General features: G+C 49.5%; 1 protein-coding gene across 1 annotated transcript in view; it reads right to left on the minus strand.

The window, feature by feature from the left end:
- The window catches only part of KCNJ6 (potassium inwardly rectifying channel subfamily J member 6), a 127,002-nt gene that overhangs the window by 43,521 nt on the left and 71,467 nt on the right, over positions 1 to 12,014 (minus strand). The window lies entirely within an intron of this gene.

Consider the following 12,014-nt stretch of genomic DNA (forward strand, 5'->3'; position numbering starts at 1 on the left):
TGTTAGTTTCAAGTATATAGCAAAATGATTCAGTTATATACATGTATATACATATATGCATATAGGTATATATAATATATATATTCTCTTTCAGATTCTTTTCCATTATAGGTTATTACAAGACATTGAGTACAGTTCCCTGTGCTATACAGTAGGTCCTTGTTGTTTACTTATTTTACATACAGCAGTGTGCACATGTTAATCCCAAATTCCCAACTTATCTCCCCCCCCAACCCCCCTCTATCCCCTTTGGTAACCATAAGTTAGTTTTCTATGTCTGTGAGTCTATTTCTGTTTTGTAAATAAGTTCACTTGTATCCTTTTTTTTTTAGATTCCACATATAAGTGATATCATATGGTATTTGCCTTCCTTTTAAGGCTTGGTTTAGTCGTCTGTTGAATGAGATAGCAACAGTACAAACCTTTTGGGATCCTTGTGAGGAGTAGAGGAGATAATGAATGGAAGTCACTTGGGGGAATAGTCATTAAATAAACATTATCTATTATTATTATGGATCACACAACAGTAAAACAGAACGTTAACATGGGGAGGTTGTCCCTGAGAGAGCCTAGCTGACAAGGCCATCCATGGTAGGGGATGTGGTAATCTTTGCAAGAGTCATTTCTCCAGGGAAGGGGTAATCATTACTCACTCTGGTTTTACAATAAACATTTAGCAGTTGGCAGGATGCAGATTCATGGCAATCGGAATTAGTTCTGAATCGTAAAAGGAAACACAGCAAGATCAGGTGGGGAGGTAATTTTTAATTATTCCACCTGATTTCAAGGGGGGAGATTGCCACCTTGGTGCCAGTAAGAGTTAGAGCTGGGATTCACACAGCTCCGTCTAGGAGCATAGCCCCTCCTGCCTCTTTCAGTGGTTCAAGGCAGACGAGTAAGACTAAAATAGGGTTTTAGGTGGATCCAAGGGTGTGTTGGGTGAAATCGTTCATCCCTCCAACAAGTATCACAGAAAATTTTGTACTTGAAAGTTTACTCCCTTTTAGTAATTTAAAGTGTATCTGAGAAACAAAATACCCTGACGGAGAGTTGAACAGCAGTAAGGGGTGTTGTGTGAATGCGTGCTAGAGGTTTGGTGGTTTAGTTATTTGGAGAAGGAAGTGTCAGACGTGGTTAGGGAAGGCTTCCTGGAAGACACATGATGGAAGCCAGAGAACGGATGAGATGTGGGTAGAAGGAGGAAACGAGCACACGTGCTATGACGCCCAGGGACTTTGCTGGTTGTTTTTGACGTGTGATCTCATTTTATACCGCACAGCCACCCTGAGAACCCGAGAGCAAGATACTGTTACTCCGCATTTTGTAGGTGAGAAGGCTGTGCCCTGCACTGGTGAAATGATTTTCTGTAAACCAAACAACCAGGAGTGGGGGGGATTCTAACCAGGGTGGGAGATCAGAGGAGAGGGGAGAAGACGGAGTATGACGGAGAGACTGGGGAATGGGCAAGGTCAGCCTCTGTCGACCCAACAGTACACTAGTCCTGGCTTCCTGTTGGGTATTGCCAAGTCCCCATCCTGGATCCTTTGGGCCGACCCTCGGCTGAATTGGACCCTCATGGTCTGGGCAGGATGGCATGACTCGGGTGCTGCTATATGATGAGGGGAATGAGCTGCTAAGAGGGCTGCTGGCATCACAGGGAAGAACCTCTGTATTCTATTACAAGTTAATCACCAAAGGGATGTTGCCTATAAACTTAAATCATACATATTGAGCATTACGTTAAAATACCTTTGTTTAGCTCACAGGAAACACCCTGACCAGGTCTACCTGTGAATGGCCACAGGAAGGAAGAAATGAACACATCCCCTCTGGAGGCTGACCGGCACCAGGAAATGTTTGACTTTACTCCCTCCCCTTTTAGTAAAAAAAAGAAGCTTGAATTCTACTTCAGGCAAGATGGTTCTTTGGGACACGAGTCCATCATCTTCTCGGTCAGCTGGCTTTCTGAATAAAGTCGCTATTCCTTGCCCCAAAAACTCTTTTCTAGATTTACTGGCCTGTTGTGCAGCAAGCAGTATGAGCTTGGACTTGGTAACACTGGGACATCCACCTCTATCAGCACTGCTGTGTCATTTCAGGCAGGTCCCCCTACCTTTCCGAGACGTACTTTCCTCATCTGTAAAATGGGAATCCAATGCTAGTACCTCTTTCATTGTTTTCCCCTTAGGAATCAAATGAGACGACAGAGGCAAAGCACCCAGACCAGAGCTGGGTGTGTAACAATAAGTGCCAATGAGTGTTAGTTCCTTCTGGCTCACCACTTGTATATCTAGGTCAGGGTTTCTCAACAGCACACCATGGGTATTTTGAGCTGGATAATTCTTTTTTGTGGGCGTGCTTGGCAGCTCTTTCCTCTCAGCACATAGAGCCCCAAGCTATGCGCATCCCGTCTGGACCAGGAGGTCCAGCCCAGCTTAGGGTCAGCCCACAGAGCCCCAGTGCGAGGACAGCAGAGCACTGGCAGGGCTCAACAGGAAGAGGCAGTCGGGGTTCTTGGATCAGCATGGTTGATGTCAAGCAGCATCCCCACTTTTCTCCAGCATCTCTCATCCCCCGTTGTGACAACCAAGATGTCTCCAAACATTGCCAAGTGTCTCTTGGGGACAAACTTGCCGCTGACTGAGAACCACTGTTCCAGGTCCATCTCGTGCAGTGGCGCCAGATCCAAATGGGGCTTGGGCACAGGGCAAGAAGCACTCCTGCTAGGGAAGTCGTTCTTGCCCCTGGGTGCACATCAGAGATCCTGGGAGCTTCTCAAAAGAGCTGGTGGCTGGGCTCCACCCTGCGATTCTGGTGTCATTGCCTGTGGACGGTATTTGCTCAAAGCTCACCAGATGGTTCTGACGCAGCCATAGCTGAGGACCACCGGTGACAGGCTCCCTGTGGACCGGAACCCTCGCTCCTGGTGGCCTGACCTCGGCTGCAGGAGTGCTGGCAGTTCTGTGCATGCTGGAAGCATGATGAGCACCTACTATTGGAAGATGCTCCTGAGGTCAGGAGGGGGTGTTGAGGTGGCTGCTATTCTTCCTTGTCTGACCCTGCTTCTCCCCAGGGAGCAGCTCTTCCAGCTCATCCATCCTCCCTCCTGGGGCCTTCATTTCCTCAGGCACAGGATTCCTCTCCAAGCCTCGGAGATGAGGGTGTGTCTCAGAACAGGGCTTCTCCTAGTCCAATGGCCAAGCCCACTTGTTTCTGTGGTTGTATCCAACTCACTCATCATACCTCTGTTATGGACCAGAGGCGGGGCTGGGCACCAGGATGTAGGGAGGGGTCAGACCTGAGGGTGCAGACTCTGATGTACGTAGTAACCAGATAGATGGAGGCATTTAATTTTAGAGGTGTGTTCAAGGCTAGAGGGGGCAGACAGAAGGGAAGGGGTGCCTGGGTGAGAGTGTTGCAAGGAAGTCTTCAAAAAAGATGGACCGGGCATTGAAGGATGAATAGGAGTTTACCAGCTGGATCAGTGGCGGCAAGAAGGGGAAGAGGCTCTCGCTGGTACTTGTCCTGTCTGTGCATTGGAGACGCCTGGAGGAGACTTGGAAGAGAAGACGACTGAAGAGCAGGGTTTACCTGCCCACTTTCATGGTGTGACTCTCAGCTCTGGGGTTTCCCTTTTAGTGATTCCAGCACATGCACCCACATGAACTTGGCCTCTATCTGAGGTCCCTGGAGGCAGTGAAAAACAGGCTACTCTGGAGTGAGGGGCAGGGAAGAGCCCATTAGTCCCTGTGTATGCCCAGGTGTAGATGTGGAGCTCATGGGTGGCTTTCCCACCTCCAGCCCCACCTGCCCCAGCGCTGCCTCTCACCTGCGTTCCCGCAGCAGACTTCTCCCCCTCTCCTGGCTGCTGGCCACGCACAGGGTAACCAGCTGGTGCAGGCTTGCCTGTGACACTCCCAGATTTAGCATGGAATGTCCTACCACATCCTGGGCAGCCTCTGAATCCCAGGCAAACCTGGACAGGGGTCATCCCAGATCACACACCAGCCGATGATCCTTTGAAGTCTCGCCACGCCCAGCTCAGCTCCATCTGCGGCTTCCCTCTCCGAGCAAAGGCCTCAGTCCTCACAGTGGCCCATGAGGGCTGCCGGGTCTGGAGCCAGGGGTCTCGCTTCTCCGCTCCACCCCCCCTCGCTTTCTCTAAGCCGCCTTTCACCGCAAGGCCTTTGCACTCCTGTCCTCTCTGCTTGGAATACTCTCCCCCTTAGATCTTCATGGCTCACACCTTCCCTGTCAAGGCAAGTTCTAACATTACCTTCTCAGAGACACCTTCCCTGAGTCCCCTGTCCCCTGCTCCAGAGCCCCGTTTCCCACTTCCTTTTCCTCTGTGCACCTCCCACCCCGACCCATGTACTTTCTCACTTAGCCTCCCTCCCCCGCTCCCTTGCATGTAAACACATGAGAGCCGGGGCCTGCTTCACTCACTGCTGTGTCCACACTGCCTAGAACACTGCATACTATGTGCTCAATTAACGACGAATGAATGAATGAATGCATAAAATCCAGACAACTTGCTCCATTAGGGTGGCTAAGGAGGGGCAAGGGCGGCTCTCCCCAGACAGCCCCCCAACCCCCAGCCTCCCTGGTGGCCTCAGGTTGCCCTGCTTAGAGCTGCCAGGTGCCCTGGGCTTAACTCAGCGGACGTCCTTCACATCATGCTCTAAGTGTCTCGCTTGGACTGAGCCCAGGAGGCCTCAACCGTGTTTTATTTACTGTCCTATTACTGTGTCTGGTCTAGGGTCAGTGCAAACCCCACAGCCCTTTCCTTTCATTATCTGGAGTTTCAGAGGTGATGGCTATACCTCAGAGATATGAATGCGCACAGAATAAACCTCAGCGATGTTTTCCAGCGACTGACTGCGCTGGTTTTAGAAACTGTCCACCAGCCCCATGGACACCTCGGCTGCGTGGCCCTCTCAGGCCCGCTGTGTGGCCTCTGCACCACCAGGTGGCGCTCACACTCGCGTGTCTTTCAGGGATGGTCAGACGGCCCAGGTTGCTTTATGTCGCTGCTGACAGCGCTGGGGAAAGAGCACCGGCTGTCACCGCGAACGCCATGTAGGAAAGGTGCTGTCGCAGGGGAACCTCGGGCTGCAACTCGGGTCCTGGGGACCCCACCATCTCTGGGAGGAAGTGTTCCTTGATCTCTCCTTGGTCCTGGGATGTGGGAGGGGACGGTTGCAGGGATGAATTTAGCCCCGGGTGCCTCAGTCCTAGGCCGCCTCCTCTCTGCCCCAACCTGAGCAGAAGTTTCCAGCCCCAAGGAGAGGGTGTGTGATAAGAGAGGAGGCCTTGACCTCTAGATTCAGACCCTGGAGGCTGTCATTAGAGGCCTTCGCCTCTTCTAGAAGCAATAGCAAACCAGCAAGCTGACTCTTACACGATTTCCGTGTACCGGAGAAGAAGAATTTGGAGGTCTGCCCCTGAAAAGTCTGTCAGTGTTACCCCCATCCCCAAATTCCTGTTGCTAGAGTCATCTGTAGGGCGGACGCCCCTGCAGTCCCCATGTCCATGGGAGGCGGTGCCCTAACCCTGCCCGAGGCATCTGTCAGATTTCCTAACTGTGGCTTGGACCACCAGCCCTCACGTGTGGTCCCCAGGAGTAGCCGTGGCAGCATCCCCTGGGAGCTGCTTGGAAGGCACAACCCAGACCTACTGAGTCAGAATCTGCCTGTCAACACCATCCCCAGGAGACTCGTGGGCGTCTGAAAGCTTGACCTGTGCTGGGAGAGGCCGGATGGAGGGCCCGCAGTCTGAGGGCGGTAAGCAAGGTTGGCGACGCCTGCAGCCTGGAGAACTGACCGCCGGGTCAGAGGCTGAGAGAGGGCTGTGGGCCCTTCTTCCAGGAGGTGGTCTGCCATGGGTCAGCCGTGTGTCCTGTGACCTCAGGGAGCTCATAGTCAGGTGGCAGGTGGGCTCTAAGCTCCCCAGGGCAGGGCTTGTCCTCTGGCCACCATTGTATCCCGCTACCAGCCGACACTGGGCACCTGATAAATCACTGTGGAACGAAGCATGAACACGGATGAACAATCCCAGGGCCCAGTGGAAGGGCCCCCGAGGGCTGTGGGCATGTGCACAGGGTCCTGGGCGTCTGGAGGACACTGGCATGTTAGTGAGGGGCTGTGCCCATGGTGGGCCTGTAGGGAGGTGACCAGTGAATGAACAAAACAACAGGAAAGCAGAGGGGTCGACCTTCCTGCCAGATCAGTCGTTCTCAGTGGGTAGCTTTGCCCACCCCCAGTGACATTGGCCACGTCTGGAGACACTTTTGATGGTTACAACTGGGGGAGGGGTGCTACAAGCATCTAGAAGGTAGAGGCCAGGGACGCTGCTGCAAAACACCAAGGTGGAGGAACCGTGCAAGAAAGCAGAGGGCCTCTGTCCACATTGCTGGAGATTTCCCGTCTCACAGTGGCTCTGCATCTCCTTCACGAACTCCACTTTCCCCAGCGCTGTGGCCTGAGACCTTAAGAGGAGTGACTGCAGTTCTGGTCCCAGTTGACTGTGAGGATAGGGCTCTTGGCTAGGCTGAGGCTGCACCCGGGAGCTCTCTCTGTTCAGTGGCTGAAATCCATCATTGGTTCTAGCCGCTTTCCCCAGATGCCAGCATGCCGGCAGTGCCCACCACCCTGCTGACCTTGGACAATTGCCTCTGACTGCAGGACCCGTCCCTCCTGTGGCTTAAGGCAAGCTCCAACCTGCTGCTCTGTGACAGCCTGGGGGCGGGGGAGGAAGAGGACTTCTGTAAACACAGCCCAGGGACAATGGCTTTTCCATGGCAACAGCTCTGCGCTGGGTCTGCTCACGGGCACATGGGGCATATGCAGCCTGTGTCCTACCCAGACAGCAAGTTGGCCAAGAGAGTTTATTTTCAATCCTTTGGGGGAAAAACGATAATGTTGCTCAAGAGAATCAAATCCTTGGGTTTGTGAAATAGTGGTGCTTTTCTTTGCCCTTTCATTTCTTCTCCTGTCCTTTCCTCCCCTTTTGTTGTTGTTGTTTTTTTTTTTTGTTTTTTTTTTTTTCACACACACACACTGTATTTTATTTTTACAAGAGATAAATCGACTGACACCAAGCATTGTACATGGATGACCACAACAAAATTGTTGTTGTTTGTATTAAAATTTTACACTTTGTTTTTCATATGGTTTTATCCTGATTAGGCTATTTTCCATAACATTTTTCTTTAGTAAATTTCTCCAGAATATATATTAATAGTTAATCTTATTTTTATATGACTGTTGTAAGCTCCATGAGATCAGAAGCTGTGTCTCTCCATCCAGCCATTCACCCATCCATCTACCCATATACCTACCAACCTAACCATTCATACATCCAATCATTTATCCAACCATCATCCATCCATTCATTCATTCATCCATCCATCCATCCATCCACTCATTTATCTCCCCAACCACCCACCCATCTATTTATCAACCCATTCATACACTCACCCATCCATCAGCTCATTCATCCAGCCAGCCAACTAACCATCCATCCATCCATCCATCCATCCATCCACTCACCTATCTCCCCACCCACTCACCCATCTATTTATCAACCCATTCATTTGCTCACCCAGCCATCAACTCATTCATCCAGGCAGCCAACTGTCCAACCATTCGTCTGTCCATCCATCTACTCATCAGCAAACATTTGGAGTGCCTGCTCTCTGCCTGGCCCACAGATCTTATTCTCACAGAAATGTCCTTCTAGTGGAGGGTACAAATTCACAATACAATGTGTTAAATGCAACTTGAGTGGTATGTACAAAGTCCTATGGGGCCAGAGAGAAGTTGCTGGCTAACTTGGCGAGTAGTCAGAAAGACCTCAGAGAAGAGAGATTTATCAGGAAAGCCTTGGAGGATAAGTGGAGAGCAGTGCGACCAGCATTTATCTGGAGGGAACAGCATTTAGTGAGTGGTTCATTGGGGCTGAGGCATGGGTTGCTGAAGTGAAGGTGGGAGCAGAGATGATACTGGACAGGTAAGTTAGGTGTACATTGCAAAGGGCCTTCAGTGACATACCAGGGAACTTGCACTGAATCCTATAGACAATGGGGAGCTATTGAAGATCTTTGGAAGTGAGTGAGGTGGTCAGCACTGTGCTTTAGATAGATACCTCTGGGTGCAGGGAATAATAGTGGGGAATGATGGCTTCTCCACAGCAAAGTCAGAGAGAGGTGGGGAATGCTCTCCTAAGTGACTTAAAATTCTCTGGGAAGTTTAGAAACCTCTGTTCTAGGGTCCTAGGCTTGCTTGTTGCAGAATTTCCAGCAACACCTAGAAAGCCACTCTGATAGGTGGTGGTGCCTGGACCTGGAAGGTAGAATAACTGGACCAGCTACAGAGTTTTGCATGTGTGGTTGAGAGACCATGTTATCCAGTAAACTTAGGGATCATGACCTTATCGGTGAGGTACATGGCCTTTGGAGCCAAGCTGAGTGATCCAAATCATAGCTCCACCATTTACATGCTTTGCTATTCCCCCTTCAAGAGTTGGAGCCTAATTTCCCTCCCCATAACTGTGGGCTGGACTTAGTAACTCATTTCTAGTGAAGAAGTAAAAGCAGAAGTGATGATGTGTGACTTCAGAGATGAGGTCATTCAAGGCACTGAGGTTTCTCTCTGTCTTTTTTGGACCACCAGCTTTGGGGAAAACTATCTGCGATGTTGTGAGGACACTCAAGCAGCCTGTAGAGAGACCCACAAGGCAAGGAACTGAAGCCTCCAGCCAACAGCCACATGGAAGTGGATCCTCCGGCCCCATCAGGCCCCTGGGAGACTACAGCCCTGGCTCATCTGCAATCCCATGAAAAACCCTGAGCCAGAACCATTCAGCTAAGCAGTTCTTGATTCTCAACCTACAGAAACTGTGAGACAACACCTACTTGTTGTTTCAGCCACTAAATTTTGGGGTACGTTGCGCAGCAATAGAGGACCAGTACAGAAGCCCTGTGCCCTTGGACAAGTGAATTAAATCTCTGCTTCCTCACCCACAGAATTAGGGTGATAATAACGGTGTTTCCATCATAGAGGGTCAATAACAATTCTGTGAGTTAGTCCGTATAAAGTCCTTAGCACAGTGCCCGGCATGCAGTAATTGCTCAATCAGTGGTGGTTAGTTTTAACTATTACTGGTAGTCATTGCATGAATTTTGGGCAAAAGTGGAGGAGTGCGCAAGAGGGAGGAGATACGGGAATGCATGTATATGAATAGCTGATTCATTTTGTTATACAGCAGAAATTAACACACCATTGTAAAGCAACTATACTCCAATAAAGACATTAAAAAAAAACTTAAAAAAAAAAGGTGGAAGAGTGGGGAAGAAAGAGAGTTCTTGATGGATGAATGGAAGGTGGGAATTGACGCTCATCCTAACTAGTCGGTGAGCTCTGCCAACCCAAATGCATCACAAGGGTGAGGATGTCCGCAGGCCAGTGAGGGAGTGAATGAAGGGGAGTGACCGTCACCGTGGGAGGACCCTCTGTGCTCTGGGGGTGGTGCTGAGCCCTGCGCCCTGTTTGTCTCAGGAAATTCTCCTGCTGCCTTTTGCAGTGATTCAGCATATCATACTGTCTCCCCTTCTAGACTTGGTTGAAAGAACCCTATCTACTGACCTGAAAAATCTTTATCAAACATCCTGATTACTCATATTTTTGAAGCAACTGTGTATCTGTGAGCGTCAGTTCCCAGGGAAGCCCTGAGTCAGCAGAAGGGCCAGTTACTGTTGTGACAACTTTTATTAAAATTCTTATTTGACTCTAGCTAGATATTTGTATATAAATAAATGGTTTACAGCGAATCACGGGTTTTTTTTTTCCCCTCTGATACAAAAGCTAGATGTGTAGATCCCATTCACTCCCTCTCAACTGGTTTCCCCAACTGGTCAGGAGTATATATAAATAACGGCCCATTCTTACTTGTTTTTTTTTTTTTTTTTGACTTTTCTTTTAAACATCTTTATTGGAGCATAATTGCTTACATTTCTTACTTGTTCTTTACTCATGTTTTCCCCCTTTTGGAGTGAAAAGAGCATATGAAGATTCCAACTGGGTGCAGAAATTCCTGAGGAAGCAAGCCCTCTGGGGACAGATCAGAGTGAAAGATGCGCCCAAGAATGATGTGAGTGAAGGTAACGAAACTCTGCTCATCACAGACTGTGACCCTGGTCCAATCAGCCAGCGCCTCAGTGAGCAACTGATGGTGAATTTCTAAGGGCTCTTGCAGGAAGGTCAAACCAGCATGCATGGCGACACTGTCTCTGCTGGCTTCCAGAATATTCGGCTGCTGTCAAGGGCACGCCCATTTCAGCCCTGTGACGGGACTGTTTCTCAGAGTTGTGCTTCCCGTGACCACCTAGCATGTTTCACCACCCCCCCCCCCCCCCCCCCCGCACAAAACCAACAGTTCTGAGACTGCACCAGTCTCCAAGGTTGCTCACTGTCTGAGCCACAGAGCGGCGACCAGCCAGCTCTGGGCCTCACGTGGCTGCCACTGAAACCTGGCGTATCCACACTGTGACGGCTCATTGTATGTGTCAACTTGATGGGGCCGCCAGCTGCCCAGGTCGAACATTATTCTGGGTGTGTCTGTGAGGGTGTTTCTGGATAGGGTTCATCTTTGAATTGTTGGACTAAGCAGAACAGAGTGCCCTCCGCCACGTGGGGAGGTCATCCAATCCGTTAAAGTCCTGAATAGAACAAAAAGGTGGAGGAAGAGAGGGTTTGTTTCCTCTGCTTGGTTGTCTTTGAGCTGGGACATTGGTCTTCTCCTGTCTTTGGATTTGGACTTGGGCTGGAACTACACCATTGGCTCACCTGGGTATCCAGCTTGCCAACTGCAGATCTGGGGACTTTTCAGCCTCCATAGCTATGTGAGTCAATTCCTTATAATAAGTCTCTTTATCTGTCATCTGTCTATCTATATCTACCTGTTAGCTATTATCTCTCTATCTATCATCTATTGATCTTTACCCCATTGGTTCTGTTTCTCTGGAGAGTCCATACTAATACACATACTGAACAGAACACCGCAGCCAGAATCTCCATGACCCTTCATGGAGCTTTTTTAACCCACACCTCTGGGACCTCAGGGCTCACTGAAGAATCCCTTCTTCTCCAGAGCAGGCAGCATTCACTGTTTGCGGCAGATCTTGTGTTTCTGCAAAGGTTCCCATCAAGGGCTCTGGGATGAGGATTATGCCAGTTGTAGAGGGAGCTATGACCCTAGAGCTGACTGCAAGATTTCTAAGTAACCCCAAGAAATCTGTCCGTTAGGTATCAAGGAGTAAAAAGCTTAGTCCCATGGCCCCGGTCAGAAATAACAATGCCAAGTTTGAGATTTCCTCTTGTCTTTCTAACTTTCCAGGGGTTGAGAGTTTTCAATGCTTGACTTTTCCTGGCATTTTTTATTTGATGCAATAATGTGAAACTCTCAGATGAGGGGAGGAAATGCCCAAAGTGTCAGCAGGGATAATATGATCCAAGTGAAGGAAGATCTAGAAATAGCCAGATGGTAATTTGATAACTCGCCAAGCTTCTCTGATTGGGCCTGTCTCTTCATCTTCTGTGGATTGTTCCTGTGTTGGTTTCAGTCGGAGAGGAGAGTGACAGGTGCTTATCGATGAATTTAGCACAGGATCCTGCTCTGTCCTGAGCAGAATAGAAACCTGTAATTTGGTCAGGAGCTTCTGAAAAGTGTGTGCACAAGCCTGCTGGTTTCACTCTGGTCCATCCCCCAAGGGCTTGCTTCCTTAGGATGTCCGCACTCAGATTCTTCATAACCTTTTTTGAAAAAGGAAAAACATGAGTAATGTTTTCTCATCTTGCTGTTCATTAAACTTTCTCTCTGTGAATGTATATGTGGCTGGTGAATTATGCTAGTGAAGTCAGCTGGCCACAAAAAAATAAGAAAAAGAAGAGAAGGTAAAGAGGGCGTTTTCTGGAAGGTCAGGACTCTGGGCAGCCACCTTGGCCAACTGAGACCAC

Source organism: Balaenoptera ricei, chromosome 4 (assembly GCF_028023285.1).
Source record: "Balaenoptera ricei isolate mBalRic1 chromosome 4, mBalRic1.hap2, whole genome shotgun sequence".
In the NCBI taxonomy this organism is placed as follows: Eukaryota; Metazoa; Chordata; class Mammalia; order Artiodactyla; family Balaenopteridae; genus Balaenoptera; species Balaenoptera ricei.